The 15,284-nt window shown below is 38.0% G+C and overlaps 1 long non-coding RNA gene across 7 annotated transcripts; it reads right to left on the minus strand.

Moving 5' to 3' along the window:
* Window positions 756–12,927, minus strand: LOC109843095. 7 transcript variants are annotated; one of them, XR_002247506.1, is made up of 7 exons: window positions 12,758–12,927; window positions 12,571–12,632; window positions 12,348–12,420; window positions 12,090–12,146; window positions 11,933–12,010; window positions 9,626–9,933; window positions 756–1,353 (listed from the first exon to the last, which is right to left on the minus strand). It is a non-coding gene; the product is annotated as an uncharacterized LOC109843095 (long non-coding RNA). The 7 variants fall into 7 exon arrangements; XR_002247505.1 differs by lacking the exon at window positions 756–1,353 and adding an exon at window positions 6,431–6,662; XR_002247504.1 differs by lacking the exon at window positions 756–1,353 and adding an exon at window positions 8,458–8,748 and having other exon boundaries at window positions 11,894–12,010.

The raw sequence follows: 15,284 nt of genomic DNA on the forward strand, positions 1-15,284 counted from the left end.
TAAGTAGAGATCCTAGACTAACTTCTGAGAGGATCCATGTCCTTCGAGTCACCTCTTCTTCGCCCTATTTACAGTGCAACCAAAACCCTCCAATCTCATAACCGACCAAATTCAAAAACAGAGCAACATGGCCACCCTCATTCTCCTCCATCTCCTCCTCATCTCCACCACCACCATCTCTTGACCCCCCAAAACCACCTGCACCCGCACCCGCACCCTCCATCCATCCTTCTGCCGAACCATCCTCCCCACCAGACCCAACCTCCCTCTCTCCAACTACACCCTCATTTCCACATCCCAATCCCTCTCCGCCTCCACACTCACACCTCCCCATCCTTTCCTCACCCAGCGCCACTCCTCCCTCCCCGAAACCGCAATCTCCACCATCGATGACTGCCTCTCCCTTGCCGATCTCACGCTTGATGCCCTCTTCCTCTCCAACCAAACCCTAAACCTGAACATATTTATCCACAAACCACACCCAAGATGTTCACTCTTCTCTCTTTAACCATAACAAACATTCAAACTTGACTTGATGGACATGCCCTTAACTGGGCCGATATTGACACCGGACTTTATGACCCAGGGTTCAATGGGGCAATGATGTACAGAGTTGCACTTGATCTGTTTGTTGCAGCATGGGTTGATGGCGATGAAGAGGGGATATTCGGAGGATGGAAGCCGCAACTTAACAGCTATTTCGGATGCAGTGATGGAGAGGGGATACTTGGAGGCCGGTGGAACAGCCGGTGAAGGTGAGGGAGGTTGTGGTGGTGAACATGGATGGAAGCCGCAACTTAACAGCTATTTCGGATGCAGTGATGGAGAGGGGATACTTGGAGGCCGGTGGAACAGCCGGTGAAGGTGAGGGAGGTTGTGGTGGTGAACATCTATGTTGCATAGACACGGGTACGGGTACGGGACACGACAAATTTGTAAAATGTAGGGTACGAGGACATGGTTGTGTATATATAAAATAATTTATATCAATATTAAATTAAATACCTACTACATTTTCATGCATATCAATGGCTTTCAAGGGAATATCTGTTGTATATATATCAGATCAATGGCTTTCAAGGGAATATTGGTTGTGTGTGTGTGTGTGTGTGTGTATTTACACACAATTATCTTTCATGTCTCAGCTTTTTCTTTTATTTTTAGGTTCTTTCATTGTATTCAAACTCATTCTCAATCTCCCAAATGAAACAAGCCCCTTTGAACCATGTCCTTTAAACAGCAGAAGTTGAATGGAATGATGAGGCTTTTGGGCAACTTGTTGTCAGGAACAGAGACATGTTGAGAACTCAACCTTAGGTAGATAGCCAGCTGCTGTTATGAAGATTGAACAGCCTGTACTCATAGAAGAGCGTTAAAGGGCAGTCAGTCATAACAAGAGTTAATAGAACTGGCAGTTAAAGGGCAATTAAATACAACTGGCAGAACATATACAGCCGATGACCATCCAAATCTCCAATCCAATTGTAAGCCCGTCGTCTTTGTAAAGCCCATAAACACCTTTAATTCTCAATGAGCATATGAAGGGAGTTTTGCAGGGATAATGCAGGTGGCTTAGGTGAATTTTCATAGCCTCCAACCAACAATTTTTGTCCATTTTTGCTTCTTTTAAGGTGAGGAAATTGAGTACATGTATTTAAATATTCAAACTTTCATGGGCTATAACGCATATATTTTTTATTTTATTTTGACCCAATGTCAGTTAAGTATGCATACTTCACAGTTTTCCAATTTTCATGGATTAACCCATTATTTTTTGTCTATTTTTATTTGTTTTGATCCACGAGCAACTAAATATCCATACTTCAAATTTTGCCATTTTCATGGACTATACCCATGACTTTTGTCCAATTTTCGTTTTTCTGCCCAAAACCACAAAATTCACGACTTCAAGAGTTATAACGACCATTTTTTATCAATTTTCCTTCGTCTCAACCCGATGGCAATGAAGTATGAGTATTTCAAAAAAACGATTTTTGTTCTCTAAAGCAATGTCAACCAAATATGGGTCATTCAACATTTGAAATTTTCATGGCCTCAAACCCATGATTTTTGTCCATTTTTGCTATTTTCGATGAAGGAAATTAAGTAAGGCTGCGTTTGGGAACTTGGATTTGAACCCTGGATTTAAAATTCAGGGTATTTCAAATCCAAATCTCTAGTTTGGACTTTCAATTAGGCCTAGATTTCATATCAAATCATTTGAGAGAGGAGAATTTGACAGCCCAAATACAGATATTTTAAATCCCACCCTCACCCTTGGTATTTACCAAATCCCGATCTCGACTCCTCTCTCTCATTTCTCAGTCCCCCCGATCCAAATCTCCTCTCTCTCCCCTTCTCCTCTCTCGTCGAACCCTAGATCTGATCGTCTCCCCCTTTCTCCTCTCTCTCCCCGTTCCATCGAAACCCTAGCTCCGCCTCCTCCTCCCCCCTGACGCCGCCGCGTAGGTCCACCTCCAGGAGGCGGAGGAGAGGCTAACACCCCGCCTGCGACCACGTCGACGAGTCCTGCATCGCCCACGCCATTGGAAACCTATGCCAGAGCTTCCTGCTCTCCTATGGAGTTAGGGTTGGGGTCAGGATCCTCCTCCAAGCGTTCAAGCTCGCCAAGCGACGGTCGTACTCGTCGATCCTTGATCTCAAGGTATGCATTTCTTTCCTCCCGTCGTTGATTTTTGTGTGGAATTTGATGCCTCTGAAGATCGATTTCTTTCTTTCTTTCTGTTATTTATTATCTTATCATAGAATTTGAAAGGCACATGCAAATGTTGCTGTTATAACTCAGGTGAAATTTAAAAATTAAGTAGAAACACCAATACAACCTTGCTTTGATCTCAACAGTAGTGATTATGTTGAAATAGAACACACGAAATAACACATATTGAGAGGTGAAAATCAATTGGCAGTCCCTAATGACGACAATGACGTCAATATGCTACATGTTCTCATAATCATTTAATATGATCGGAATATGTTGCTCCTTTGATTTTAACTTCGACTACTAATTAGTTATCTATCTAAGTGGCAGAGCTGGATTTTCCCCTCCTAGGAGGGGCCAAAATACAGTTATCAATCATAGTTATCTACATTCTCAAAGAAGGCATTGTTCTTACAATAATAGTGTCTGATATCATTACTCCAAATTAACAATTAGTTGGAATCCTAAGGGCTTTCGGTTTTCAGAGTTTTATGAGGGCGCACGCTGTTGCCATTAGGCATTGGAAAATTTTACAAATAGAATTGAAGGACGGAAGAGATATGGCAGTCCAATGATGGGTTTTATTAGCTAATGCAAAAACAATGATCATGAGAGGACCCTCAATGACCATTTCAAGGACTTGTTAGTGTTGAACTCCGCTATGTTTTTAAGGTAGATTTTAGGACGGTTTGAGACTAATTGAGCTTGTTTTCCTTGTATCAGTTTTGGTCTCTGTGTTTCATTCTGGTGTATTCCTCCATCCAGACTACTTCCTGTATTTAACTAGTTTTTACAATAATTTGGTCTTGTGTTTGGATTTAGGCTTTCTTTTTCATGAGATGAGATGTATTCGTCAGCTGTTGGTTATGGGAGTATTACTGCATTCTATTTTGTGTTGGTCAATTAGAGGTAGATTGGCATTGCTGATACATGTTGATAAGAAAACAGTGCTTAAATTGTATGATCTTGAGTTTAATTCTGGACTAAGTGCTTAAATTGTATGATCTTGAGTTTAATTCTAGCTTACCAAATTTTAAGTGCGACTAATTGCTAACATCACACAAGTCCGTGTCACATTAATCAGTTTCTTAATTATCTAGTTCATGTTGCCGGAGATCTGTCCAACAAAGTTAAATTTTAAATACCATCTTTCAGTAGTAGGGCACATAAGAAAAATTCACTTGTATTGCGTCTTCTCAAAGCAAGCAAGCACAAACTCAATTAGCAATACTAATCTACAACTAATGTTTAAAGCAGCCCCAAATTCAGTAGGAACCAAGAAGGGTTGAACTTTGCCAGCTTTGTTTAGAATAGGATGTTGATTAAGATGTGCGCAGCTAGTGGAGTACTAAAGCTCTTCTGAAGTTTGATTTGTGGATACCAATTGCATAAATATCTTCATAGATCCCAAGCTTTTGTGCTCAATATTATTATTTGCTTATCCATATTGAAAATGATTTCTATTTTCTTGCTGTTGCAGATGGTGCCTCTTGTATTTACAGGTTTTGATGGTTCCTTGATTAGCACGCAAATGTGAGCTCGGGATCTTTGTTTTCATTTTCAGAGAAAGTACATTGAAAAAAAATCTTCAGTCAGCACAAAAATGAAATTGTAAGTGATGTGTGTTGTTGAGCTTAATTCAAGATAGAAACTGGAAGCAGCAAATGGTGGTGAAACCTCACAGGCTTCCAGAGAAGTGGACCACTTCTTTATACAGATGCTCATCAGTCGATGATGAATTGTTCAAGTGGTTGAGAATTTTGATACCAAATTCAACTGTGACATTTACAACAACATTATATTCAAAAGCATACCAAATTCAAATGTGTTTCATTGGATATCTATGCGGTTGGTTTAATATATTAGCATTAAGGACATTTGTCTTTATAATTAATTGAGCGTTACTTCCTCCTGAGTGTTGAACTATGTCACTTACAAGATTTGTTTATGATTTATATCCTGGTTTGTTCTGACATGTTTATACTTATTTGCTTGTGATGCAGATAATGCTAGGGTTATTGTGAACCCAAAGGGGGAAATGAAAGGTATATTACATCCTTTTCCCATGGATTATCCTTTTTTTAACCATCTCAGCATCAGACTCTATTTTGTACATGCATTGTTGTTTGTAGTGAAAACTGTAATGCATAAATTTATTTTTGCTTCTTCATCTAATATATATCTATCGATGTTTTCTGCTTCTTCAGGATTTGCAATTATTGGACCAATTGGAAAGGAGTGTGCTGATTTGTGGCCTAGGATTGCTAGTGCAGCCAATGCCATTTGTAATATCCAGATTTTTCTTCAGGTGTCAGTGAGGATGAGTAGTTTCATGTTATTTGTTATTGAAAAGAAAAGTGAGTTTTTTAAATATGGATCCATATTTATATTGGATGTTTTTGTTTTCCCGTGACGTACATATATTGGAATTGATATTCTGGGATCAAGCTGATGGTAACATTGTTTTCCTTTTGTGATGGTTTGAAGATAATAATAGTGATGGTTTGAAGATAATACTGATTCATATATTGGATATCATTGTTGAAAATTTATTAATAAATAAGCTATTGGAAAATTTGAAGATATTTTATCAAACTTCTCAGGGGCTTTGTGAAATTTATCCTAACTTTTACCTCAACATAAACCTTAATGTCCGCATAAAAGATTGAGGAGTTAAAGAGAAAGCATAAATTTTCTTAAAACACAAATTCTGAAATCCAAGTTCATGTATAATAAAGTATATCCAAACACTATATTTCAAATCTTTGATTTCAAATCCTTGCATTTTGTAAAGATACCCAAACAAAAGATTCTATCAAATCATTGATTTCAAATCCTAGATTTAAAATCCTTTGATTTTAAATCAACATTCCAAATCCAAATCTTAGTTCCCAAACGCAGCCTAAGCATATTTAAATATTTAAAATTTCATGGATTATATATCTTTACTAATTTTAATTCAATTTGATCCAATAGCAATTAAATGTGTACTTCAAACTTAGCGAAATTTCATGGACTATAACCCATAATTTTTACTCATTTTAATTTGACTTGACCCAATAGCAATTAAATGTGTACTTCAAATTTCGCAATTTCATGGACACCCACTATTTTTGCCCATTCTCATTTGTATGATTCGATATAGACTAAATACACATACTTCATATTTCACAATTTCCATGAGTTAAAACCAACAATTTTTTCTATTTTCGTTTGATTCTACCCAATGACAATTTAGATTGCTTACTTCAAAATTCGCGATTTTCATGAACTATAACCAACGTTGTTTGTTAATTTTCGTTCATTTGAACCCACATCAATGTGGAATGAAGGAGTATTTCATAATCGCTACTTTTGTCCCTTCACTCCTTTGTTATTCACTTCAAACCAATATAACAACTAAGTATATGTATTTCAAAATGTGAAATTTTCATTGGCTTCTTTAACCCACATTTTTCCCATTTTTGCTTTTTTTATTCAAGGATATTAAGTACACATTTTTTTAATATTTGAACTTTCATGGTCTATATAGCCCATAATTTTTGTTAGGTTACAATTGATTTGCCTAAATGGCAACTAAGTATGTGACACACCCTGGTTTCCAAAATGTATAAGTTGAAACGTGACTCGGACGACAATGCAACCATACGATCACATTCACGTCTCTACCAGTAATTAGATATACAACCAAAAATTATGCAACAAAATATGTAACTAAGATAGCAAAAGGAATATATAGTAATAAAGAGATCTCCAAAATGATAAAGAGTTCGGCTACATCTCTCCACAATGAAAAAAGAGTAAGAAATACATCATAGTCTGGAAAGACCACATGTGGCTCAAAGGAAAGTTTAAAATAAATAAACTACCTAAAAACTAAAGCTGAAGAAATGAATAAGATAGGGCATTGCCGCTAGGCCTGCTCCTCAAAATCCTCTTGATCCTAAAAGAAGAAACAGTCGCCCCAGCCTATTAACTTTGAAATTATACTTGAACATGTTGAATGATAGGAGTATCGGACTTCATATTCTATTTTCTATAGTGGAACTGTGGTAAATGGTGCAAATTATGGACTGGTGATTTGAAATTTTTGACATGATGATATATTATATATGTATATATATAATATTAATATATTATATTTTATATATATATATATATTATATTATTATATATATATATATATGAGTATGCTTGGTATGAACCAAATTAAGTTTTTGTACTGTGGTAGTGAGGTGTCTCATTCTCATTGCCACACATTCAAATAGAGGATTCACATTTCAGCATGGGTTTGGAGGAGTGGATGAGAAGTGAGACACCTTCACCTACCAAGTACAAATTTTGCTGGTCCACCAAGCATACTCATATATATCATATAGTAATATAATTTTATATAATATATATATATATATATAAATATATATTATAGAATAGAGAGAGAGAGAGAGGAGAGGAATATGGGTTACCTTGGCAGGGATCCTGGTAGTGATTGACACATTTGTCCATACATCACACTTTGAAGTTGGTGAGCTCCCATCTTCAACAGTGTGATGTATGGACAGAGATTGTGTCACAATACTACCAAGGATCCTTGGTACAAGTATACCATTTTCTGCCATATATAATATATAATAAATTATATTATATTATATAATAATATATATAATATTAATACTTTGAGAAGAAAGCAAACGCCATTAGGAAGGATCTTGCAGGGGCAGATCCATGAGGCGTCGTAGGGGCTAGATGCACCCCTAAATTTTTATTTATCTTTTCGACTCTAGTAAAATTATAATCTGCCCCCACAATTTTAAACTAGTGAGCACCCCGTGCAAAGCACGGCCCCTATTTTTTTATTTCCGCTACAGTAATTCTATTTTTAAATATTTTTTGTAAGTGCTACTGTAGGCGTCTAAAAATGTCTATAGGTGTCCGAATATAACTCGAGACAAAGAGAAGATGAACGTCATTATCTAAGTCCAAATAGGATCATCCAAGGCCGTAAAGAAGCTAACGAGCGCACGAAACAATAAATGACAAAAGACGCAAAACGGCGAAATATACAAGTCCGGAAAAGTTGAAAAACGCCAAAACACTCCAAAGAGGCACGCCCGTGCGGGTCACCACGAGGTGACCCGCACAGAGCCGAGTCACCAGGACCTGACGCGCGCACCGACTTCCCAAAACGCATTTTCGGGAGGTTTCTTTGGGATTTCTTCGTTCCAGAGTGTCCCAACTGCTTTGATACGTGATTAGGCCAATGCCAACTGAAGATATGACCAAATCATTCATTCTTATCCAAATACCTTGCATCCGAAGCGTTATAAATACAAGCCTAGGGCCTTCTTTCAGGGGGAGCGAATTTAATCAAAGAGGACGAGATGCTGCCGAATTGCAGAGGAGGAAGCACGAAATTCCAAAGGGGCTAGCAGATTTCTGACGAACTTCAACATAAAGAGAAAGTTATTCGAAGGATCTGAGACCCCGTTCCAGTATTCCTTGAGATCAGGCTTGGACTTGATCTCGAGAAGATTAGTGATCTCGCTTGGTCGAGATCATTTACTTCATCAATTACTTCCTTGATGAAGTGAGAGCTTTAACCAATCTTCTGTCAATCGGATCTGATCCGAGACGATCCACGGATAAACCCCGGTACCGGCAAAGATCTCACGCAAACAATAGGCGATAAAGATCTATTGTGTGTAGTTTGAAAAAAATTGTAATAAATTTTTATTGTGTAAGTCTTATAAAAAGACTTTCTTTTGAATTTATTGTAACACCTAAAGTTGTAATGAATTCATCAATGAGAACAACTTTCGAATCAAACACGCTGGCGACCACAGTGGGAACCAACAGCATTTCTGCAAAGGCTGTTGCATCACAACCTCGGATCCGGATCCTGGTTGACGAAGAGGTCGAGTACAAGTTCGATCAACAGAAATTCGGGGAATATTTGTCGTCCTCCTCCTCCAGATCCTCCGCCCCTCGCAAGCGCAGGAAGATCAAGACCCCCGTTGCTACCATTTGCACTGTTGATACCATCAACAAAAGAAATAAATAGAAGTATGATTATTATAGACTGATTATTATAGACTATATATACTGTCGTTTGCATCGAGGTAGCTATGATTTGTAGATGCAGGCTCATTGTCTTGCCGGGAAACAAACACAGGGTTTTGAACATGGAAATTTCAAGAATCAAGACACCAGGAAACATTTCTGTACATGTTTTGTTTTTAGATATTTCATATTTATATCTAACTTGCAAAAAATATATGACATTAGGTATACACATTATAAGCAAAAATGTTCTTTGCCTAAGTCCAAACATCAAAAGATAGGATCGACTAGTAACCAAAATGGTAACAGAAAATATCAAGAAGTCACCCACGTTAATCTAGACTCCATTGTCAAGCAAACTAAAAGTTAAAAAGACACCAACCATTATGTGAACAAAAGGGAAATAAACAAATGAAATTTCCAAACCGACTAGAAAATTTCACTAAAGAATGAAAAAGGAATGAAGACCTCGATGCATATGCATAACAAATGTCTCCCAACTGTCCAACTCTTCAAGCTGTTACCCACCCAATCTTGAAAAAATAATCTTTGCCCCAAAACACCCAAGATGAAAGGAACAAGAACACCACTACCAGTGGAGCAACTACAACGCAAACTACAAGCCACATTAATTGAAATTTTTTTATAACAAAAAAACAGTAACAAGAACAACGAAAAGAGAGAAGGGTCTATTGCGCCTAAATTTCCTGTTGTAATTACCAACTATCTTTTCCGTAGAAAAGTTTCCTTAAAACCAGAACTCAAATTTATAAGAATCCGTACTAAACTACTAATTGAGATTCTAATTGAAGAAAAGTTAAATCAAAGATAAAAAAAAGAACTAACCTTTGTGAAGGTATCGGCCTTCTGTATAATTGACTTCCGATTCTTCAAATAAAGAAAGAAAAACAAGGACGTCATAGAGGTGACAATCCACATGGTGTCTGTGGTGGCTCCAATGGGCCGACAAACGGCAAGTGGCGGCTGGTGCAGTAGTTCAAAGTGAGGCACAATGGACTCAGATTCACATGTAGCAGCGAACCATGGAGGTGCAGGAGTGCGCTACAGTGAAGGACCACTGCAGAGGCATACAGTAGTGTGTGTGGCGGTGCGTGCACGGTGGGCACACCAGTGGTAGTCGTTGACAGAGGTAGCTGGAAAAAAGAAAAGATACATGGATAAGGTTAACTGTATGTATTACTAAAACCATGTTGTAAGGATAGAAAGAGAAAAATTGGACACCGTGCAAAAGTTAAAAGCAAATCATAGGTCATGTTATTGATATCTCTAATTTACACAAGCTGCAGTAAACTAAACATAAGTGCTCAATAATTATCACCATAAGTGCAGCTATTAATGAAGTTAACTGTCAATTCCTCACTGAATCATCCACTCATTGCAATTATAGATGTGCATGATATAGGACAACTCTATACTTGAAAAGAACACATTGTTAAGCAGTAAAGACTGCCAGTGGAAAGAGTAATCTGTGAGGACCTATGCCCAGACCTGTTGTTTATATTATTTAATCTGGAACAAAATCATGCAAAGACAGCTGCTTGTTGCTTATAAAGTAATGACGAAGAAAGAAGAAAGCCGATAAATTGAATCTAGAACAAAAAATACAGAAATAACCATAGTCTGGCAGGGGAAACTAAAGTAACCTGAGAATACCCAAAAATACCTGCTTTAATCTTATCTGAATTCTCCATTTAAATGCCACTATTAAAGGAATTATGTCACAAAACCACAGTTGGTTGTTTAACCAGGACAATTCCACAGTAAATAAATAATTAATTGGTGGTAGTCGTACAGGCCAAACTACATTTGAAATGCAGATGTAAACATAAAACTAGAGAAAAAGCAGTTAAAGTTGCCGCAATGGACTGAAATCTGAATGTCTGGTTGTGGCAAAGATTATGATAAGACCAAAACATAAAACATTCACTGAGGTTTTTCAAGTTTTCTTGGTTTCCAACACTGACAATTCAAATTTCTAATCCCAATATGCTATTTTCCTTCTTTTGTTTCTAGCTCCTAATATTGAGATTGCTCCAGGCCCCAGGGTAAGCACGCATCTGCATTGGCTCACTGAGCTATGCCTTGCCATGTGATTTCTTCAGAGAAATGAATAACTTGTAGGATTATTATGAAAAGTAAAATGTATCGCAAAAAAAATATCTAGACCAACAATGTACTATGAAAACAACAAAATTGTACTAATTCTGCATCAGAGGGCTCAATGAGAAAAAATGTTGTCTTTACCCATTCCTTCCACCAGAAAAGTACAAAAGAAGATAAGAATAACATGAAAAGTTTAGAAACATAAGTTATCGTGTTCTTCAAAAATAAGGTAGATTATCACTTCTTTTTATTTCTGCTAAAAAGATGAACTTTAGTTGAGAGTTCTTTTCAAACTGAGAATTTTACAACAAATTTAAAATGTAAAAACAAATAAGTCTTTGAATTTTGCTCGAGACTGCATATACTTTAAATTTATTATTTACTTACTAAGCTGGATATATAGGAAGGTAGAAAATGAGCATAATATTACTCTCTATTACTAAATTCTTTCTTTTTAGCATGAGACTTCTGCCAATTATGAACATAGCTACATAAATACTCGCAAGACAACAGTTTGGTTTAATTAATTTGTGAATGATGATCTGTAAACTACCTGGTAGATCTTTACAACATTTTAAGGCTCAAATGATTTTCCACGCTCATACTTAAACATCACTCAGGTGGAATATAAACTACCAAATTACGATTCTGAAATCAATGCCTGTTACTTTGGGACCTGGTCCCTAGACTCCAGCAAATTTATATGGTCTAAGATGGACTTCTCTTACTATTCTGTCATAGTTAACCAGGACAACCACGAAAAGAAATTGAATGGTGGACATTATCTGCTTAAAGCACGTGTGCAACTTGGATGAAAGGAGTACATTCTAAAATTTTGTTTCACGTGTATAAAAATATCAATCATATTGAAAAGTAGGTCATAAGGGGCTACTAAATCTATCCTTGAGAAGCAATTGAAATTCAAAACTTTGATAATTCTGTAAGATGAAAAACATGAAGAAACTGGAATTGATGATTTCAATTTCCAACCTCATAGACACAAGTATGCTGACGAACAATCATTCTTACCGCCAAATACTAGCCATTTGCTAGCTGACCTGTTGTGCTAGTTTTTGTTAGAGAGAAGGTCCTTGTTTAAATACACACCTGAATTCATAACGATCCATAATAATTAAGATTAAGATTTTCATTGATAAAGCTAGCCAAAGAGAGAGAGAAAACTGACCTTTGTGAAGATATCTAACTTCTCCACTATGATCTGCACGATGATCAATCCCAGATTCTTCTTCAAGTAAACGAAACAAAAAAAAAATGAATCAACAAAAACTCTCCACACTGACGTGACAATTTAAGTAAAATTGAGAGAGAGGTTACCAAATGTGACCCGCATTATACAGCAGATCAATAATAATAGTAAGGAAAGATTTCAAATCGACAAGTAAGTTTCACGACAACGGAATCAAGAAAGAGATAAGACATATACCGAGTATCTCCCCGTTGTTCAATTCTTCTTGCCATTACCAAGTTTCTTAAAAAAATCGTCTTCGCCCGAAATCCTGCAATCAGAAAAGGTTAACAAAATTATTATTTTGAGAGACAAATTATTAAATTTCGGTAAAATTAGCAAATAAGAAACAACAAAAGAGGAGAAAAGAGAGAGAGAGAGAGAGAGAGAGAGAGAAAAGGAAGGATCTTGGTGGAGTTACCACGCCAATTCTGTCCTTTTCGTGATTGACATCGAATTTTGCCCACGAAATTTCCCTTTGCCCTAAAAACTCAAACTTGAAGCAAATGAGAATCGACATTGCTCATGATCAGCTTTCTTCAACTAAAATATTGAAGAAATAGGGGGGAAAACAAAAAAATTAACCAAATTCGAGAGGAGAACATTACCAGAAGCCCAATTCCTTTCGCCAAGACGCGTCTTCGCTCTGATGCTGAAACCCCAGAAATGAGGCAGCGGAAACCCTAGAACTAACTAATAAGGAAACAAAACCCTAATTAATTTGTCTTCTTGCGAAGAGAAAAGGAGATGAGGAGTTGGTTAATGAAGCACAAGCGCTTACTTGTGTAGACGAAATTAATGAAAAAGAAATGATAGGGGAAAACCCTTGTACACACCACCAACCACACTCCACCTCTATCTACAGTGCAGGGGCCTCACATGTGATTTTTTTAAAAAAAATCACATGTGAGGCCCCTGCACTGTAGATAGAGGTGGAGTGTGGTTGGTGGTGTGCCCAAGGGTGTGTCCCTAACACCCCTCTTAATGAAATGATCATTTTAACGTCAGCGTTCAAAGAACGCTACGCGTGGACTACGCGGTTGTAAGTTAATGGACCGGTTCACCCGATTCACTTTCGATGGGAGCCCGGTTCAGGCTGATGTAACGGCCCCAAATCAGGCTAAAGAAATGAGCCCAAGTAAAGGATTTCTGCTTTTGGGGTTGCTTTTGGGGTTGATGGTACTCGGACTGGATGTGGGGAGCGGATTCCCCCGCTCGTCACGATAAAGCGTCAATGAAAATACTACTGCTTTCTCGTAAATGTTGGTTATTAATGAAAGATTGAGATTAGTCGTATTGATTGTATAATAGAAAAGAGCACAGTTTATGAAAATAGGATTTGGATCCTCTTCACTATAAAAAATTAGTGAATGGACCACTACATAATCACAGTCATTGATTATATAGTTGACAGTTATGATTTTTTTACAGTTTTTCTATAGAGTGCCCATGGACACTTTATAAGAGATGAGAGAGATAGAGAGAAATAAATAAGGAGAGGATCCCAATGCAAATCAGAGAGCCCCCTTCTCATTCATTTCTCTTTATCTCTCTCCTCTTTTATAGAGTGTCCACGAACACTCTATAGAAAAACCATTTTTTAATACAAATTAGAAATAAGTGCAACACACAAAAGTATGATAAATATTAGATTTAGATTGTATAATAACCACCTACTAAATAATCATCGATTGAGATTAAAAGTAATGATCTCTCCACTATTTTTTTTTTATAGTGGAAAGGATCCAAATCCATGAAAATATAGTAATATTATTTTAAAAATGGATTAAAATTGTCCATCTCCACCCATTAAAGAATCTAATAGTTAATATTAAACTAAAAATAGTAGTCCCTCAAGACACACGTAAATCAGAAAAAATGCCTTCACGCTTAGAATAAACAGAGGAATACTCTCACATCTAGAGAAGAAAAATCCCAAAAAAATAAACTAATGAACCAGTTTTAGTACAACGCTCGAGCGCACTTCGTATCATTTTCCATATTTCGTATCGTTCTGTCTCATGCACGCAAGCACGCAAGCATTGGAAAACTAGCATAGTGTAAATACATGAGAGATTGAGTTATATTTTATATATTAAAAAATGAGAGATTAAGCTATGTTCCGAAATCACGCAAGAGTTGGATTAAAGCAACTTATTACAAAATTAATCGCAGCAAACTACTGAACAGAGTTGCAACTAATTAACTGAAAACAAAACACCGAGCATCGACATTTACAAACCCATCACGCTGAACAAACCATCAAAAAAACCCAAAGAAATCAAGCTCCCCACTGCTCTTACTCAATCACCCAGTTCATCTCCGACCCGTAAACCTCCTTCAACTTCCTCATCAAAGCCCTGGTGTGCGGAGCTCGCGGTGCCCCTCTCCCTTTTCTCCCTTGAAAATCTGGCTCGCCCGCCGCAGGCGCGATGTCGTCGACCGTTGTCCTCACGAACGGTATACCCCCTCCACCCCCTACCCCACAGGCGTCCTCTTCTCTCCCGTTCCCTCGCCCTCGATATCGGCAGCCTCTGTCCGCCAAACTCGCGATCTCCGACAGCGGAGACGCCTTTGTGCTCTCTGTAGTACTTCGTGCGTCATCACCGCTCCACCGCCCCCACCGACTCTTTCATTCTTCTGCCTCCTCCTTGTCGAGGGGACTGCCGTCGGGAGACCAACGCAGGCCACGTCGTTCGACGCGACAGGTGGCGTTTTCTGTTGGAAGTGGGTTCGTACAGTGGGGGCCGACTGCCGGCGCTCTTGGAGACTCGGAGAGGAGGCGAAGTCGCGGGGACTTGACGAGTGGCTGCAGGTGGGGTCGTTGGTTCGCACGCGAATAGCGCTGTTGTGGGGTGCTTTCGTTGTTCGGCTTCAGCAAGCCGCCGACTTGGCGGCCTCATCGGCGTCTTCGCCCTAGTGGCATTAATATACTGATTATTATCACTTAGAAATTAAAGAGTGAAAAAATATAAAAAGTAAATATTTATCTCAGTGATTTCGTATCCATTGCATTAATGCTAGCTGCAGCAGCGTCAACATATGAGACATACCTGGGGATCTTCAGAGTGGACGGCAGGGTCGCCGGGCTTGAAGGGGGTTGTGGACGCACGTGAGTGAGGGAGGAGGCACGTG

The sequence above is a fragment of the Asparagus officinalis genome, chromosome 5 (genome assembly GCF_001876935.1).
Source record: "Asparagus officinalis chromosome 5, Aspof.V1, whole genome shotgun sequence".
Taxonomy (NCBI): Eukaryota; Viridiplantae; Streptophyta; class Magnoliopsida; order Asparagales; family Asparagaceae; genus Asparagus; species Asparagus officinalis.